A 17,221-nucleotide genomic window follows, 5' to 3' on the forward strand; every position below is an offset into this window, starting at 1 on the left:
GATGACACAGGAAAAATCACTTATATGTGTGCTAGTCAACGACACATATGTATTTATAGAAATCTGTCTCACCTGGGCGGGTGCGGGCAAGATTTGAAGAGGTAAACTGTGGTGAAAAGCCCAGCCCAGACCCTCATTTCCCACAGGCAGCCCAGGCCCTCCAGTGTGGGAATGCAGGAGCGTGGGATTCCGCAGTGCTTCTAGATGAGGGCTCCATCCGTCCTCTGGCAGCACACCCAAGCCAACTCTCCTTCATCCCATCCCCACAGAGAGGAGCCTCCACATTCCTTCCTGGTGAGGGGAGGACCTCCAGCAAGTGGTACCCCCACCAAGGCCATGACAGCAGAGGGACAGGGTGAACGTGCATAAAGGAAGGCAGGCCCCAGTACAGACTGGAAGCTTGGGGGCATCTATTTACCTAGGTGGGAAACCATTTTAGAAAAGAAATGCTGCAATGCAGGCAGTCGCTTCTTGGGGAGCACCTGGCTTACTAATCACTAACCCATGAGTCGGGGACTTCCCTGGTGGTCCAGTGGCTAAGACTCCACACTCCCAATGCAGCGGGCCTGGGTTGATCTCTGGTTGGGGAACTAGATTCCGCATGCCACGACTAAGACTTCACATGCCACAACTAGGAGTTCGTGTGCTGCAACTAAGAGCCCACATGCCTCAACTAAGACCCAGCGCAGCCTAATACTAAAAAAAAAAAAAAAAAAAAAAAAACCAAACACGAGTTGTTTCTGATTTTCCCTATAATCGAAAAAGAAAAACTGATGAACAGCCTTATATGTGCATCTTTGTCCATTGTCTTATTATTTCCTTTGGAAAAATTACAAAGAGAACATACATTTTAAAAGTCATTTAGAATATAATCATATTATTCCCCGTCCCACCCATCCCCCACCAAAAACAAAAGCCAGATTGATTTATCCTTTCGCTGTACACACCCAAGAGCACAGCACTCTCCACGTTGACTGTCCTTCTTTTTAATCTTCACAAAAAAAGGACCTCTGCTTGTTTTAACTGACCCATCGTCATTCATGTGCTTCCTTCCTGACTTCCCACTCCTCATGCCCTTTGCCCATTTTCCACACCGGGATATTCTCACCTCATTTAATCTTTTTTTTTCTTTTTAAAATTTATTTCTGGCTGCACTGGGTCTTCGTTGCTGCGTACAGGCTTTCTCTCGTTGTGGCGAGCGGGGGCTACCCTTTGTTGCAGTGCACGGGCTTCTCAATGCAGTGGCTTCTCTTGTTGTGGAGCACAGGCTCTAGGCATGCAGGGCTTCAGTAGTTGTGGCACGCGAGCTCAGTAGTTGTGCCTTGTAAGCTCTAGAGCGCAGGCTCAGTAGTTGTGGTGCACAGGCTTAGTTGCTCCGCAGCATGGGGGATCTTCCCGAACCAGGGCTCGAACCTGTGTCCCCTGCATTGGCAGGCGGATTCTTAACCACTGCGCCACCAGGGAAGCCCTCATTTAATCTTTACAAACTCAAAAATGTGAAGCAATTACTCTGAGGTCACAAAGCTAATCTGGGTAGAGCCGGCGCTTGGACCCTGGACCCTGACCCCAAGTCTAAACTCTTTCTACCACACAACCTGGTTGCTCAAAGAAGATTTCAAGAATCCTCAAATAAATTGCACTTAAAAAAAATTACTTAGGAAGTAAAATCATTGCATCTGTGGATACCCAGAAGATGTAGGCAGTTTCAAAGAAAGCCAGGCGGTTGCGTTTTGTTTTTAAGCAGCATGAGAAAGGAATAATGTAGATAGAATCTCCAGAAGGGAACCAGTCGGTAGTCTTAAAGTGCCCAGAGGTCCTGGTCTGGTAAGGCGGGCCCCACCCCTGCTTCGGATGGAGTCCCTGCAGCTCTGTGGTAGGTGTTAATCCACATTGAGGAAACGGCAGCAGCTTCAACCAAAAGGGCAAACCCTTTTGGCAAGAGCTTTTACACAGAAAAAGCCCTGCCTCTCCTCTCCCCATCCCTTGCCGGGGGAACCACAGCCTGAGGCTGAAGGCATCCCAGGACGTTCCTCCCACCTGCTAGAGGTTAGATCTCTGAGTGGGCCTGCAGCCCAGCTCTCCAGGCTCTGAGAGCAAGGGACACTGGCCGTGTCAGAAAAGGTGATGGAAGAGCAAGTGTTGGCCACAAACTGTACCCTCTCACCCTTTGACTTGTTTTCTCCGGAACATGCCACGCATTCCACACACAGACCATATCCCTAGTTCATTACCAAAAAGAAGCTACAAGAATTTCTTTTCCAGGGCCTTATAGCTCATCTACTCCAACCACCTCCTGTACGGAAGAAGAAACCAAGATGCAGAGAGGCACAGAGGCTTGCCCAGGGTCAGCGTAGGGAGGAGTCCCGCAGTGAGAATCATCATCAGCGACAAAGTCTCATTCTCATGGTCGTAGCTTCAATTCTGAGTCATCAACATAAAAAACAAGGCCAGCAAGGCAGACTGCAGCAGCACCACCGTGAACCCGTCCTGCCCCCAGACAGTGGTTTTACTACTTCCTTTTTGCTGTCTTTAACACTTCACACACATTTATCTGACTTACTGCACCTCTTCGGTAACAAGTCTTACAAACCCCACAGGGCACTCGGCCATCAAGAGCAGGGGCTGGGCCATTTCATTTCAGTCTCTCTAGCATCTGCCACTCTGACAACATATTGACAGTCAATACATTTGAGGACAAGAAGGACATAAACGGGGAGGGGCAGTAAAGGAACGAGGATTAAATAAAGGAAAACTTCTATTCTTTGACCTTCTTCATCTTTTGCTCCACACAAATCATCGTTGAATAATCACACACAGGCCCTACATTTCCGGCCCACAGAAACCCTCCCTGGCCCCTTGCTGTCTATGTGTCAGGCCAGGCCACTCCTCTCCACAACTGTCATAAGCCTTTTCCAATTCCTGTGCTTTCCCCTCCATGCCTCACCCTCACCCATCAGGACAGCATCACTGGGTGTCATCTCAATGCAGGACATCACCTAAAAAAATCCCAGGAAACAGTCTCATATGATTAAACAAATCTGTAAACAAACTAAGGCCCAAGGGATGGGATGAGTGGAGGAAGAAGGCAATTAAAAATTAATAAAAATGCTCAAGCATAAATTACAGCACTGGACTAGAAACTAAGTTATCATTATATAATATAAACTATATTACATAAACTAAGTTATCAAACTGACCTTGTATAAGTGCTTCTGGAAACAAGCAGGCCATCAGCCATGGCTTGGCAATCTTGGTGGACAGAGATGGGGAGAGGAGGAGGTAACTTGGGACCTGCTATGTGGGCTACTTCTGTCTACAGTCACACATAGAGAAAAGCTGGTGAAACCAATTAAGAAAGAATATTTTCACACAGGTACTGGAAAAGAAATTACTGTCATTTTACACAGTAAAATGCATGAAATACTCAATTAAAGACTAATTTAACGGGACTTCCCTGGTGGCGCAGTGGTTAAGAATCCACCTGCCAATGCAAGGGACATGGGTTCAAGCCCTGGTCTGGGAAGATCCCATGTACCGTGGAGAAACGAAGCCCGTGCACCACAACTACTGAGCCTGTGCTCTAGAGCCCGCGAGCCACAACTACCAAGCCCGTGTGCTGCAACCACTGAAGCCCGCACGCCGCAACAAGAAAAGCCACTTGCAATGAGAAGCCTGTGCATGGCAACAAAGAGTAGCCCTCACTCACCGCAACTAGAGAAAGTCTGTGCGCAGCAATGAAGACCCAATGCAGCCAAAAATAAATAAATAAATCTATTTAAGAAAAAGACTAATTTAACAAAATCAAAAGTTGACTCTCCTCAAAGTTTTAGGATTGACTTTCAAAATTACATCATTCCTCACCACTTAATTCCATGGGCTATAATAAATGACCATAAAGAGAAGTAAAATTTTTTAGATTTTAAAACAATCACTTCAATGTTAAGCACTTGGGCAGCCAAATTCAATCTGCCATTTTCCCCGACAGAGATTCACCTATGTCACTTCCGATAGGTACTCTACAAACTCTTTCGATCACCAATGCCCTCCCCAATTCTATTGAATTTGGTAATCCTTGTCCCCATGAAATGTACGGTTTGAGAGCACCTCCATCAACTCTTGCAAAATAAAAGTTTGTTTAGTTTCCAAAATAAAAATATATCTCCCAAAATAAACATTGATTGAACATGGTGCAAGTTGGGATTGCATTAATACCACTGACATTCATTGTGTTTTTCTTAAATAATTTAATAAATTGCCTTGGGAAGTCTCAATTTTGTGGCTATTTGGATGAAGGTTTCCAGTGACAAATTTCCTTAAAGAGCATTTGCCCTTGGGTACAACAAAGGGTACAACAAAGGGGACACAAGGGGACACCAAGGAGCATCAAGTGCCATGCCTTGGGCTCCAGGACTCCCTGCTTAGCCACCTGGAGTCTCTTAGAGAAGCAGCTTTGAGATAACTGCCTGAGTCACTCTTTCAAAAACATGCATGAAAATCACAGAGTTGTACAGAATTGGCATGTGCAGAGATGTAAATAATGCTGTTTTAAAATAAAAGGAATCGGGGCTTCCTTGGTGGCGCAGTGGTTGAGAGTCCGCCTGCCAATGCAGGGGACACAGGCTCATGCTCCGGTCCGAGAAGATCCCACATGCCGCGGAGTGGCTGGGCCCGTGAGCCACAGCCGCTGAGCCTGGGCATCCGGAGCCTCTGCTCCGCAATGGGAGAGGCCACAACAGTGAAAGGCCCTCGTACGGGGGTGGGGGGGAAATCAACAGGTGTGACATCTTGAGAGAGGAGGGAAAAAGAAATGAAATGGGGTGGAGGTACCAAGGACACTCCTTACAACAAGAAAAATTAACAACTGCACACCAGCCTCTATCCATTCACCAGCGGCTTTTGTAATAGGGAAGAAGAAATCTGACTCCATACTGAATCTGTTTCTTTTACTTCAACCTTTGCATTCTATTGCGTTGCCTATAGACTGCAATATACAGGACAGTCCATTCTCAAGGCTCTGACCTTTAAAGGTATAACACTTTCCCATTCATATAAAAAGCTGCAGAACAAAGAATAACGTTTGTCTTGTTGGAGGTTTACAGGAGCAACATGACCTTTAGACACCTACACGGACAGCTGCAAGAACAAAGGATTCTGACACCAAGAAGTCTGCAACAACCAGCCAAATCCCCCTCCCCTTCTAGCATAAAAGCAGCCTGAATCCTAACCCAGGTAAGATGGTTCTTTTGGATGCCAGTCCACCATCTTCTCAGTCTGCTGGCTTTCCGAATATAGCCCCTACTCCTTGCCCCAACAATCCATCTCTCGATTTACTGGCCTGTCATGCAGTGAGCTGCTGTCCAAGCTTGGATTCGGTAACATTTGTCCACGTGCCAGGAATTGTGCCAAAGGCCCAAGGGAATACACAGTGGTTACTGAGGTATCCTCATTTTACAGATAAGTGAACTGCTTCCAGAAACCTGTCTGAGGTTCCCAAGTTGGAGAGTGGAGGGAGGGGGCAGGAACTGGGAACCCAAATGGGCAGCTCCTGGCCTGCAAGCCCATCTCAGCTGCTGCCAAACTTGAAGACAGGCAGAGAGCTGCATGGATGGCTCAGCTAGGATGGAGGACCACTTGGCACCCTGTCCTCATTAAGTGCTCTCACAAAGACCCCATCCTAGATCCAAGTATGCCACCCTCAAAACCCCCTCCTGGGACCCAGCAGCCCTTAAGAACAACTGCTGTCCTCACTCACACCATCACTCATGCTGGCTCTCCCAGCCTGAGACATCCATTCTCTTGCTTCTCAATCCTGCCCCCACACTTAAAGGTACAGGTTCAGAGCCTACTGCCTTCTCCATAAGGACACCCTCGGTTCCCCTAGTGCACTGTATCTAATCCTCTCCTCCTAGAACGTGGGACTCCCCAAACTGAAGCCCCTCAAAAGGACTGCCAAGAGCTAGTTACCCAGGCCCCCCCTACCCCCAGCAATGCTGCCCAGCCTGAATAGTTCCAGGTGAGCTGAGATCCACTCTCCTCACCCTGGAGGGAGGCAGGACCAAGAGGCTCCCCAACCCACAGGCTATAACTGTGAGGTGAAAGCACCCCAACTGCTGAGCACCAGGCTCTGCTCTTCACACACAGAGTATCCAATGAAAATACGTGTCCCTAGGAGACCACCTCTTCTCCAGAGTCAGAGGCCATCCTCCTCCCAGAAGACAACCTCTCTAGTGACAAGTGACCCTGGGGTGGCAACTTCAGGATGGGGTACCAAACAAGCAGAGTGGCTCCCCTCTCTCCCAGCCTCCATCTCCCTGATTCCTTTCCTGCCTCTTCTCCCTTTCTCAAATGTTGTTAAATTTCACCAAGTTACAGATGGGTGCTTCAGGACTGTTCTTAGATATTTTTTTAATATCAAAATTAATCACATGGATTTCAAATATACATCCTCAAAATAGTGACATTTTGGCTTTTTGTCCAAATTTTCTATTAAAGGGGAAGCTGTTCAACCAAGACTTACATCTACATATTTAAAGAAGGGATGAAAAAGTAACATCGCTTTCTCTGGCCACCTGCCAAGAAAAATTTATGTTGTCAAAATAAAAGAAAACATGTTGTTTGCTCAATATATGAGCACACTGCTGAGCAGCTTAGAAATTGGGCCTCTTTTACCAAGCAGTTTAAATCACCTAATTTTATTTACTTTAAAAAATTTTTATCGGAGTATAGTTGATTTACAATGTTGTGTTATGTTTCAGGTGTACAGCAAAGAGAATCAGTTACACATATACATATATCTGCTCTTTTTTAAGATTATTTTCCCATATAGGCCACTACAGAGTACTGAGTAGAGTTCCCTGTGCTATACAGTAGGTCCTTATTTGTGATCTATTTTATATATAGTAGTGTACATATGTCAATCCCAATCTCCCAATTTATCCCTCCTCCCCCTTACCCCCTGGTAACCCTAAATTTGTTTTCTTAAATCACCTAATTTTAAGTGTCTCTGTGAATGTCACATTCATATATCATAGATTATCACCTCCTTGGAAACATCAGGGACCACAGCAATCTCTGTGTCTCTCAGTGTCATTTGCACGCTGTGTCCACTCCTTCCTCCCTCGAGGGGTACAATCACTCCCAGAACTTCTGCCACCTCTACACTGATGACTCCCACACCCACACCTGGAGGTCCAGCATGAGCTTGCCCTCCCACTCTGGGTGGTGCTCACATAGCATCTTAGTCACATGTGGGGCACGGACAAAAAAGAGAGGCCATCATGCTGAAACCAGAGATGGCTACCTGAGGCTTCATTATATCATTCTCTGTTACCTGCACTTGTTTAAAAATTTCCATTATAAAGAGGGTTTTTTTTCTAAAGAGGATCCATCAGAACCTTGAGGAAAAAAAATTCAAAAGAGAGAAAGTCAGTTAAAAATAGGAGTATTCATGAGAGATATTTTAAGTTCATCTGAAGGAAATAATTCCTTTTGTGGTGAAGGGAGAAGAAAAATAAAAGGGTTGCATCTCATTTACTTAAAGAATAAAAGTTACATAAGTTCCTTATAAACAAGCATCAAATTTAGCCATAAAATAATAAATGTAAAATACATGTCATTAGTCCCAAAGGTTAAATATTTATAGAGGATGGTATTTGTAACAAACCCACTTTGACCCTTTCACTGTTAAGACAAATAGATTTGATTCTGAAAACATCACCAGGTTTTTCACTGAACAATCTACACCCAGACTTGAAGTTGGTTTTTGTTTTTTTTTAAACAACCGTGTTACTCCCTGATCAGGGCTCAAAAAAACAAGAAGCACTTCAAGAAGCACTTGGATGTTAAGTGCTTTGCAAAGAAAATAAACAACAACAGAATTCTAAAGCACAAATTATAAGCCTTAGCAAGTTAATGGTCCATGGACCTTAAATATGGTCCATATTCATGACTGCAGTGGATTCAAACAATCAACATAAGAGCTTGGCTGTGCAGGTTTTTTCCTATTATGCAGGGGGTGGGGATGAGGAGGGAACAAGCTAAGTGGGTTGCCATGGTTACAAAGATATTTAATGTCAGCTCAGGGACCAAAATCTACTTCAAGTTCTCCACATGGACCAGTCTCCCTTTTCAGTAAGTCAATCCCCAGCCCCCACAAGATTACTGTCCCCTGGGACAGTCCCTGCTGCTGCTCCCCTGGGGTCCTGTATCAATGTCATCGTCCACCTCAAAGCTCTCCCTCTCCAGTAGCTCCAGGCACAGGCTGCTCTTTCCCTCTCCGACAACTTCCTGAAAAGGTTCCATGTCTTGTCACGCCCCTTTGTTGTGCATTGACCTTCCCAATCTCCTTCACCCCTCTAGAATCTTCACAGTCCTCTGCCTCTCCTGACTTCCCAGAGCACCTAATACTGCTGGCCACCATCCCTACCCCCACCCCAAGTTCAAGACCATCCATCCCCTAACCCCAATTCTCCAATACTGGTTCTCTTGCATCTTGGCAGCCTTTGCTCCTGGCCTCATCCCCCGAAATGAGCACTCTCCACAGTTCTGGGTTCAAGTCTATGGTGGGTCTTCCTTCACCCTACACTCCTGTCCTCTGGACCCTCCTTCCAATACCACTACAGCCTCTGAGTCCCGAGGTTAAGAAATGTCCCAACTACCCCTATCTGTAGCTCATTTACTTCACACCTCCCTTAATTGGTTTCCAAATCTTAACCCATCCACTATCTTTTTCTCTCTCACTCCCTTTCAAATAAATCACACACACACACACACACACACACACACTTTATTTTTTTAATGTACCATATCCTCTATTTTTTTTTTAACATCTTTATTGGAGTATAATTGCTTTACAGTGGTGTGTTAGTTTCTGCTGTATAACAAAGTGAATCAGCTATACATATACACATATCCCCAATCTCCTCCCTCTTGCATCTCCCTGCCTCCCACCCTCCCTATCCCACCCCTCTAGGTGGTCACAAAGCACCGAGCTGATCTCCCTGTGCTATGTGGCTGTTTCCCACTAGCTATCTATTTTACGTTTGGTAGTGTATATATGTCCGTGCCACTCTCTAACTTTGTCCCAGCTTACCCTTCCCCCTCCCCGTGTCCTCAAGTCCATTCTCTACATCTGCATCTTTATTCCTGTCCTGCCCCTAGGTTCTTCATGACCATTTTTTTTTTTTTTTTTTAAGATTCCATTTTAATCCTGTACCGTCCTTGACCTGGTTTGGGCCCTCAGTTTTCCCCCAGCAAGACTGATGAAGTGACCTAATTCAACAAATATCAAGCACCTACTTAAACCAAGCAATGTTTCAAACAGACCACAAATAATGAAGTTATATGGTCAATTATCATAAGGTTGCTAAGGGCTTAGATGAAATATAAAGCACAGTACAGGGGATAAGGATGGGGACAGTCAGAGAAAGCCTCTCTTCTCAGAGGGAAGGTGGAGGGAAGTGGGCGAGACAATTCCAGGAAGAGGGAACAGCCAGTGTAAAGGCCAAAGACTGGATAGCTCAAAGGCCAGTGTGGCTGCAGAGACTTGAGCTGGGGGTGAGGTAGGAGAGGCAGTGAACTGAGCCAAGGGCCTGACAGGTGACAGAGAACTTTGGCTTTACCATGAGGGAGACTAGGGGCCAGTGGAGGATTCTAAGTAGAGAAGTATGTAAAGCAATTTCAGTTTTTAAATATCCCCCCAGCTTCCTTCTGAGAATAGATTGCTGTGGGGCAAACAGGAAGCAGAGAGCCCCGTTACCTGGAGCCATGATCACACCCACCTCACATCCACCTCTCTGGCTCAAGTCACCCTCCTAAAACACAAGGCTGACCATGATTATGTCACCACATCCTCTCCACAAGAACTTTCCATGGCTCCCCATCACCTCCGTAACTATCAAGTGTCACTTCTTCATATGGTCATCAAGGCTGCACTGTGTCCTATTACCCCTCCCTAAGCACCATGCCCTCCAAACGCACAGGATCACCTGCTGTTCCCCTGACACATTGCTACAAGCCTGCAATCCCCAACTGCCACTGCCCTCCTTTCTCTGCCCCTAAAACTTATTTATTCATCCATCAGGGCTAAGCCCAAACACAACTTCCTCAGGAGCCTTTCCTGGCTGACCCCAACACTGCACTCTTCTTGCACCTCTACCAGACCGCTCTTTCATCAGTTCCTGGTTAGAGTTTCCACCAGATTGCTAACTCCTTGACAGCAAGAACTGTGCCTGACTCATCTAGGAATACACAAGGGACGAAGCACAGTGCAAGGCTTCTACTAAGCGCTCAATCAATGCATGCTGGCTAAATGAACAAACTGGCCCTTTTGTTATATATCTTCTTGAGGTCTTGGGGGGTGGAGGGGTGGGCGGAGTTGTCCAAGGACAGGTTTTCCCCCTTGGCTACTGTAATCTGGAAGACAGGGGTCCCTCTGATGGAGCCCCTGGGGACTCCATGGTACGGTCACAAGTAGGGATGTGGGGATGGATCTGAACCAGACCTTCAAAGTCTTCTGTCCTCTCAGCCAGGTATCTCTAGGAAGGCCCATACAATTTGCTTTACATTTGCCCAAAGCATTGGCAAAATGTTTTTCCTAGTCTCATTCTAGAAGTATACAGATGTAGACAAAAGCAGCTAGAAGGATCTCAAACCAGTTAACAGTAATTACAGTATTAAGAGATGGAATTAACTTTATTTTCTTTGACTTTCTCTTGACTTTTTTCCCTAAATAAACATAAGAAAAAAGTCTCTTAGAAAGAATACCATAGTACCATTGTTATATTTAAAAAGTGGTTCAAAAAATAAAAAGTATTAAAAAAAAAAGAAAACAAAAACCACATACACTGGAGACGTGAGACCACTGAATATACAATACCACTTATAGAGGAAGACTGTAAAAACTGAAAACATTTAAAATGGATTGTATGAAGCATGCAATTAACAACTGACCCTGTGTTTTCACTTCTGAAATAATTATTTTACAAAACATAAAGTAGTAAAACATTGTTCTGGGCATCCCGGGCACTTACTGATGCCTCTTATCTAAATTAAACTCTTCCATGGGTTTCATAAACATGTGTAAACTAGCTGTCATCACTGCACCTTAGCTCACATCACACAGGTGACCAATCAGCTCTAAATGGAACATTTCAATGACTGTCATTTTATGACTTACAGAGGAAATGTCAATTAAAAATAATAGGGGATCAACTATCAACAAATAACATGTCTTATTTAAGCTGATGCTACATCAACAAAGTGCTGACTCAACAAAGATTTGGCTTCTAACTTTCAATAAAAGACCTACACAACGTTTATAGTGAAATAGCATATTAAAACACAGAAGATACAGTTGCTTTAGTTACCATCTTTTTAAGGAAATAAAAGGGGGACAAGGCACAGTGTGTATGTCAGGCACAGTGCTAGGTATTTTAGGTGCATGATCAAATTAATTCTCTTAGCAAATCTGAGCTAGATTATCTCCCCTATTTCACTAATGAGGAAACTGGGGCTTAGAGTAATTTATCACACAGTAGCCACCATCACACAGTAAGTGGCAAAAATGGAACTCAAATCCAGGTCTGTTTCACAAAAGATTACACACTCTATGATTCTGGAAATGCCACTTACATGAAATTCAAGAACAGGCAAAACCAATCTATGATGATATGAAGCACATCTAAGATGATATAACAACTCAGAATAATGGTTCCCTTTAGGGGCTGGTGACTGACTAGAAAGGGGCACAGGGGCCTTCTGGGGTACTGAAAACGTTTTCTTCTTGATCTGGTGGTGGACACACATTCATGAGCTGGACGCTTAATATCAGTGCACTTTACACACTTTACTGTATGCTATGCCTCAAGTTTAAAAAAAAAAATCCTCATTTGATTGACTCCAAGTTCATGTTCTTTAACCACTAAACCATCATACCACTATTTGACAGAACCTGACCACACTCTGGAATTTATTCTCTTGGATAATCAGTTTTTTAAAACATTCTGGTTAAGTGAAGTATATCCTAATCACATCAGAGTGAAGGCATGTGAACAATAAGCTTATTTTTAAATGCCACAGAATGAAAAGTAGAAAGTAACCTTTCCCTGCTACTGGGAATTTCCTGTCTGTAGCCACATCAGAATAAAAATAATTTTAAACCTTGCTCTAAAGGAATGTTCATAGATGCACAGAAAATAATTTGTAACAAAATTCTTAAGAGTTATCTATGGAAGTACCTAAATAAAACTACACAAAATATTTCAAGACATACATTATAACTTTATCAACAATGCTGACCCTCAAAGGAAGTTTGAATTTTGTTACAAAAACTAAGACAAGGCAAGAAGACAAAGCTGGTGGGCAAAGTGCATAAATCTCACAGTAGAGGCAACACAGTGAGTATAAAAATCTCAAAGCAGAGTTGTAACAAACAGAAAACTCAAATAACTTTTCCCAGCAGTAAGGTGATTGTGCCACGTACGCCCTAATAACAAATTCTCCATCGAGTAGCAAGTTCTTCCCACCAAAGCTTTGTTCAGACTAGCAAAGCCTCATCAGCTGGTGATGATGAAATCATTACATCAATTCGCTCAAAGCCTCACCCACACATACATATACCTCTTAGTCAAGCAGTAATTACCTCTCCTGAGAGAGGAATTTATTCATCCACAATTTGGAGACATATTTGGCAAGCACCTAGTTACAGTTTTACCACCTTTGGGGAAGTGGAGAGGGACAGGTAGATCCACACCTATTGGATATATCCTCTTTCCTGGGTGCTTTTGAGTATGCAAGCCAAGAAACCCAACCTTCAAATTCAGATCCCAGTTTAATTCATGTTTTAACATTCTGTACACACCAAAAGTGCCAGGCAACTGACTGAAACGATTTTAGTTTCTCCTGAGCATTTGCATATAAGACCAAAAGGCCTTTATGAGAATTTTTCAGCATTGATAACTTATGCACCACTATGGGGCATGCGCAAGATTACATAACCAAATATTATCCCAGATGCAAGAATTTCAATGTTTATAAAAGTAACCATTTATATTTATTAATTTTTAAAGTTCTTAACAAACTGCTCAATAAAACTGTCAAAAAAAAAAAAAAAAAACCTAAGTAGAGTCAAATATTGTAGCTATTAATCAAGCCAGAATGAATGAAAAGCACTGACCCAGTATGTTAAGAACAGAGTGTGTTTTATGTACATTCACAGCCCTGGTTCAGCATTCCTAAATTATGGTTGGAGGGGAAAACAAAACAAAACAAGAACAAAAACAAAAAACCCCAGCATTGTCAGAAAACATTAAAACTTAAAAGTTTTGAAGGGGAGCAGAATATGCCACCCCAAGATATGTCACTTTGACACAATGATAATTTTGAATTAAAGTTACTTGAGAAAACAGCCAGTGTAAGGACATTCTGATCGCCCTTTGTCCCCCTGAAAACAGGAGATAAATCTTCCGTAGGAAGGTACCCTCCCCTGCACCAGGAGGGTAGAAGGCATTCTTATCACCAGAGATAGGGAATTCAGGACTGAGAAGCCTGCACAAACCTTGTTACTTCTTCACTCATCAGTCACCCTAAACCCAAACCCCTTTGTTTTGTCAATTCTTCACAAATGTTATTTGTTTCCTTTTCTCTTTAAAATGTATGAAAGCTGCCTGCTTTGGTCACTTCTTTGAGTTGCATATTTTTATCCTTGTACATATGAAATTTGTTTTTCTCCAAATAACTGTCTTATGTCAATTTAATTATTAGATCAGCCAAAGAACTTGGAAGGGAAAAAGAGAAAAGTTTTCCTCTCCTACGGTTTCAAAGTTTGAGAAACAAAAGATTCACTTATCCCTGCATCAGCTGAAAAAGCCCCACACATTTGTATCCAGAACATCTTAGCTTTATACCAACAATGCACCAGGTAAAGCAAAATGATTAACTTTTTTGGGTTCTCATTCATTTCCTAATGTAACTTTTTTTTTTTTAAGCCATGCATCTGGGCAAACTGTACAGTGAAAAATCCACCATGAATTATCAGTTCCACTTTCCTACTTTTAGCAAACCTTTAGTATCTTAGAATTAGAGAAATCTAAATTGTGGGTTTTTTTAAAAAACAAGGAAATTTTCCAAATTACAAGCCACCTATATATACTCAACTCTCCATCCAGGAAACCCAGGAAAAAAAATTCATAATTTTTACAAGCATGTTTATGTTTATTTTCCTCAAAAGATTACCTCATTCCCTGGATTTTAAAAACTATCTGCCATCTGCCAAATTTGGCTGATTTCAGTCTCCAACAAATCTAAATGGTTACTGTTTTTGGTAAGGGGAAGTTGGTGCCTGGAGGAACTTCTATATTGATTACACAATGACCATCACTTATTAAGCACTTCTTAACCGCCACACCCCCCAGCCATGATGCAGAGCTAGGAGTTCGGCTAATATTATCGTATTTGTCCTCAAAAACAATCCTGTAGAGCAGACACTACCATCCCAAAACCAGACATGGAAAATGAGGCAGGAATGATAAACAACTTGTCCAAGGTCACAGAACAGTATGTGGAGGAATTAAGACCAGTGAACAGTGAAGGTGGGAACTCAGAACTCTTACGGAGAATTAGGCCTGCATCATACACATGCCATCTGCACAAAAACTAAATGAAGAGCAGTGAGCCCCTACTGCAGGAAGATTCCCAAGGGAAAAAGCAGAATCCCAAACTGAAAAAGTACTTCCGAATGGCAGATCTAAAGATAAAGACATTTGTAAAGGCTTGGCAGTAGGAAAAGGTTTACTCAAGTAGAGTGCTATAGGGCTCCCGAACTTCCCAGGTCTTAAAATCCAATCTGGTTTAAGAGCACAGTGACTCTGTGTAACATTCTCCCAAATTCCACCAGTCTTAATAACCTCTATTCAAAAGAAACAGAAAGGGCTTCCCTGGTGGCACAGTGGTTGGGAGTCTGCCTGCCAGTGCGGGGAACTTGGGTTCGAGCCCTGGTCCGGAAGGATCCCACATTCCGCGGAGCAACTAAGCCCGTGCGCCACAACTACAGAGCCTGCGCTCTAGAGCCCACGAGCCTAGAGCTCATGCTCCGAAACAAGAGAGGTCACCTCAATGTGAAGCCGGCGCATCCCAACAAAGACCCAACGCAGCCAAAAATATAAGTAAATAAATAATTTTTAAAAATAAATAAATAAAAAGAAACAGAAGAGGGAACTAGGGCAGTGAGAAAAAGTGACCGCCCAGCCCTATCCTCCCTCTGGGGCAGCTGTCAGATAACACACGGGGGAGACCACGCAATGGCTTGGGTTGAGAGCCCTAGGACTGGGCTGGGTCCCCGCCTTCCTAGTCCCATTCTTGGCCCTGTCGGCCACCTCTTTAACCAACCCATTATCTCCCCGGAGCAAAATTACACTAGAAGGATCTGTTATAACAAGTAGAAGCCCATATTCACCAACTGGCTTTGCAGTCTGAAATCTACAGCAAGGCTCCAACAGGGGAGCGGCAAGAGATTATGGTATAATTGTTCCAAACTACCGTTCTACGAAGTTGGGGAAGTTCAGGAGGCCATGGGAGGCAGGGGAGAAAAGACAAACATACCACCCCTACGGTTTAAGGAGAGGGAGCCTCCTCGACAACCCAGGTTTAAAACGTATATATTATTTTCGGAGATGAGCTTTCACGCTGTGACACTTGTGAGGAATATCTCGGGTGCTCCTCCCCACTTGATGGGGAGCCAGTTGGTTCTGGGGCTCCCCAGCCCTGAGTGGTAAGCACTGTGGCCTAGAAATTAAGGTGACTCAGTTTTATTGCCTCCAGAAGGGTCCGCCTGCCGTCCCGGGGCAGCCGTCAGGACCCGCGCCCGCAGCCCTCGAGGAGTCCGCCCCGAGCAGCCCCACGTCCACCCTCCACTCCAGGTGTTTCGCAGAGGCCGGCTAGACACGCTCCCTCAGCACCCACCCTTCCCCCTCCCCAGGTTTCGGTCAAGTAGCCGGGTTAATCATTCAACGCGGGCGGTGTGGAATATTTTTGTAGAGGTCAAAGCAAAAGGTTCTTCCTAAGTTTCACAGAAACCAGCCTTTAGGGCCCCTGAGGTGGCAGTCGCAGGCGGATGGGGCTGGGGAGCGACTGCTGGCGGCCCTGTAGCTCACAGAACACCTGATCTCCACATGCGGCACGGGAGGCAGCGCAGTGCGAGGGTGGGGTGCGGGGGTGTAGCGCGAAATCCAGCAGGGCCCCCTCCCCAAAACGCCTATGCAACCCAGATGAGGACGCCAGGCCTCAGACGCCCCTTCCCAACGCCTGCATCACCCCGGCGCGCGCTCCCCCGGAAGTTGGGGTGCAGCGGGGAGGCGGAGATGTTCCCAGGTCCCCGGGTGGGGTGTGTGGAGTGGGGCAGGAAGCTCAAAAGACAGGCTGCCGCGGGTTGCGTTATCCTCTTCCTCTAGGGTAAGGAAGGTGGCGGGGGGCCGAGGGGGAGGACCGGTACGCCTAAACGCCGCAGGAGCCACCTACAGACTGTTTCCTGCTCTGGGGCGCCAGTACGAAGCCGGAACCGGCGAGGAACGGGGTGTGGAGGGAAAGAGGATGGGCCAGTGGAGGGGGAGCCGGGGACCAGAGAGCTAGAAGGGCGCAGAGCCGGCCTGGGGAGGGGGGAGGCGGCGGGAGTGCACACCCGCCCGTCCCTACCTTGTCCGGGAGCAGCTCCTGCTCAGCGGGGCGGGGACGGGAGATCGCGGCTGCATCCACGTCCCGGCCGCTCCGCGCGGCTTAGCCCGGCGACCGCCGCCGCTCTCGCTCCATGCGTTGCGCCCGCGATGGGCGGCCGGGTGGTGTCCGCGGCGGGACGGCTCCGCCTCGTCTTGGCCCCGGCTCGGCTCAGCTCCGGCACTTGTTGCCGCCGTGGCCGCTGCGCCTCACTCCCGGCTCCGGCTCTGGCTCCCGGCGCCGCGGTCGTCGCCTCAGGGCTCCCCGGCCCGGTCCTGGTCCCGCCCCCGCCCCACGGGCCAATCAGGCCCGGCACCGCCCCTCACGTCACCGCCCCGCCCGGCCCGCCGCCCCGCGCCCCAAGTTTGGGGAAGGCACAGCTCTAGTTTGTCGGGCGGTGGACGCGCGGGAGCCGCGCAGCCTGGTGCTCCTCCTGGCATCTGGGGAACCCCCCCCCGGGCCCTCACCTGGAAAGCAAAGGCTTAAACCGGGGGAAGGGAACCCCAAGAAGTAGACC

The 17,221-nt window shown here is 45.9% G+C and overlaps 1 protein-coding gene across 1 annotated transcript in view; it reads right to left on the bottom strand.

Annotated features, from left to right (window-relative positions):
• Nucleotides 1-16,989, bottom strand: part of B3GNT2 (UDP-GlcNAc:betaGal beta-1,3-N-acetylglucosaminyltransferase 2) — a 29,374-nt gene extending 12,385 nt beyond the window's left edge. The window contains exon 1 of the mRNA XM_059079279.2: nucleotides 16,687-16,989. The gene's annotated coding sequence lies outside the window, so the exon portion shown is untranslated. The remainder of the gene's footprint in view (nucleotides 1-16,686) is intronic.
• Nucleotides 16,990-17,221: the final 232 nt, after the last annotated feature.

The sequence above is a fragment of the Kogia breviceps genome, chromosome 11, assembly GCF_026419965.1.
Source record: "Kogia breviceps isolate mKogBre1 chromosome 11, mKogBre1 haplotype 1, whole genome shotgun sequence".
NCBI lineage: Eukaryota > Metazoa > Chordata > Mammalia > Artiodactyla > Physeteridae > Kogia > Kogia breviceps.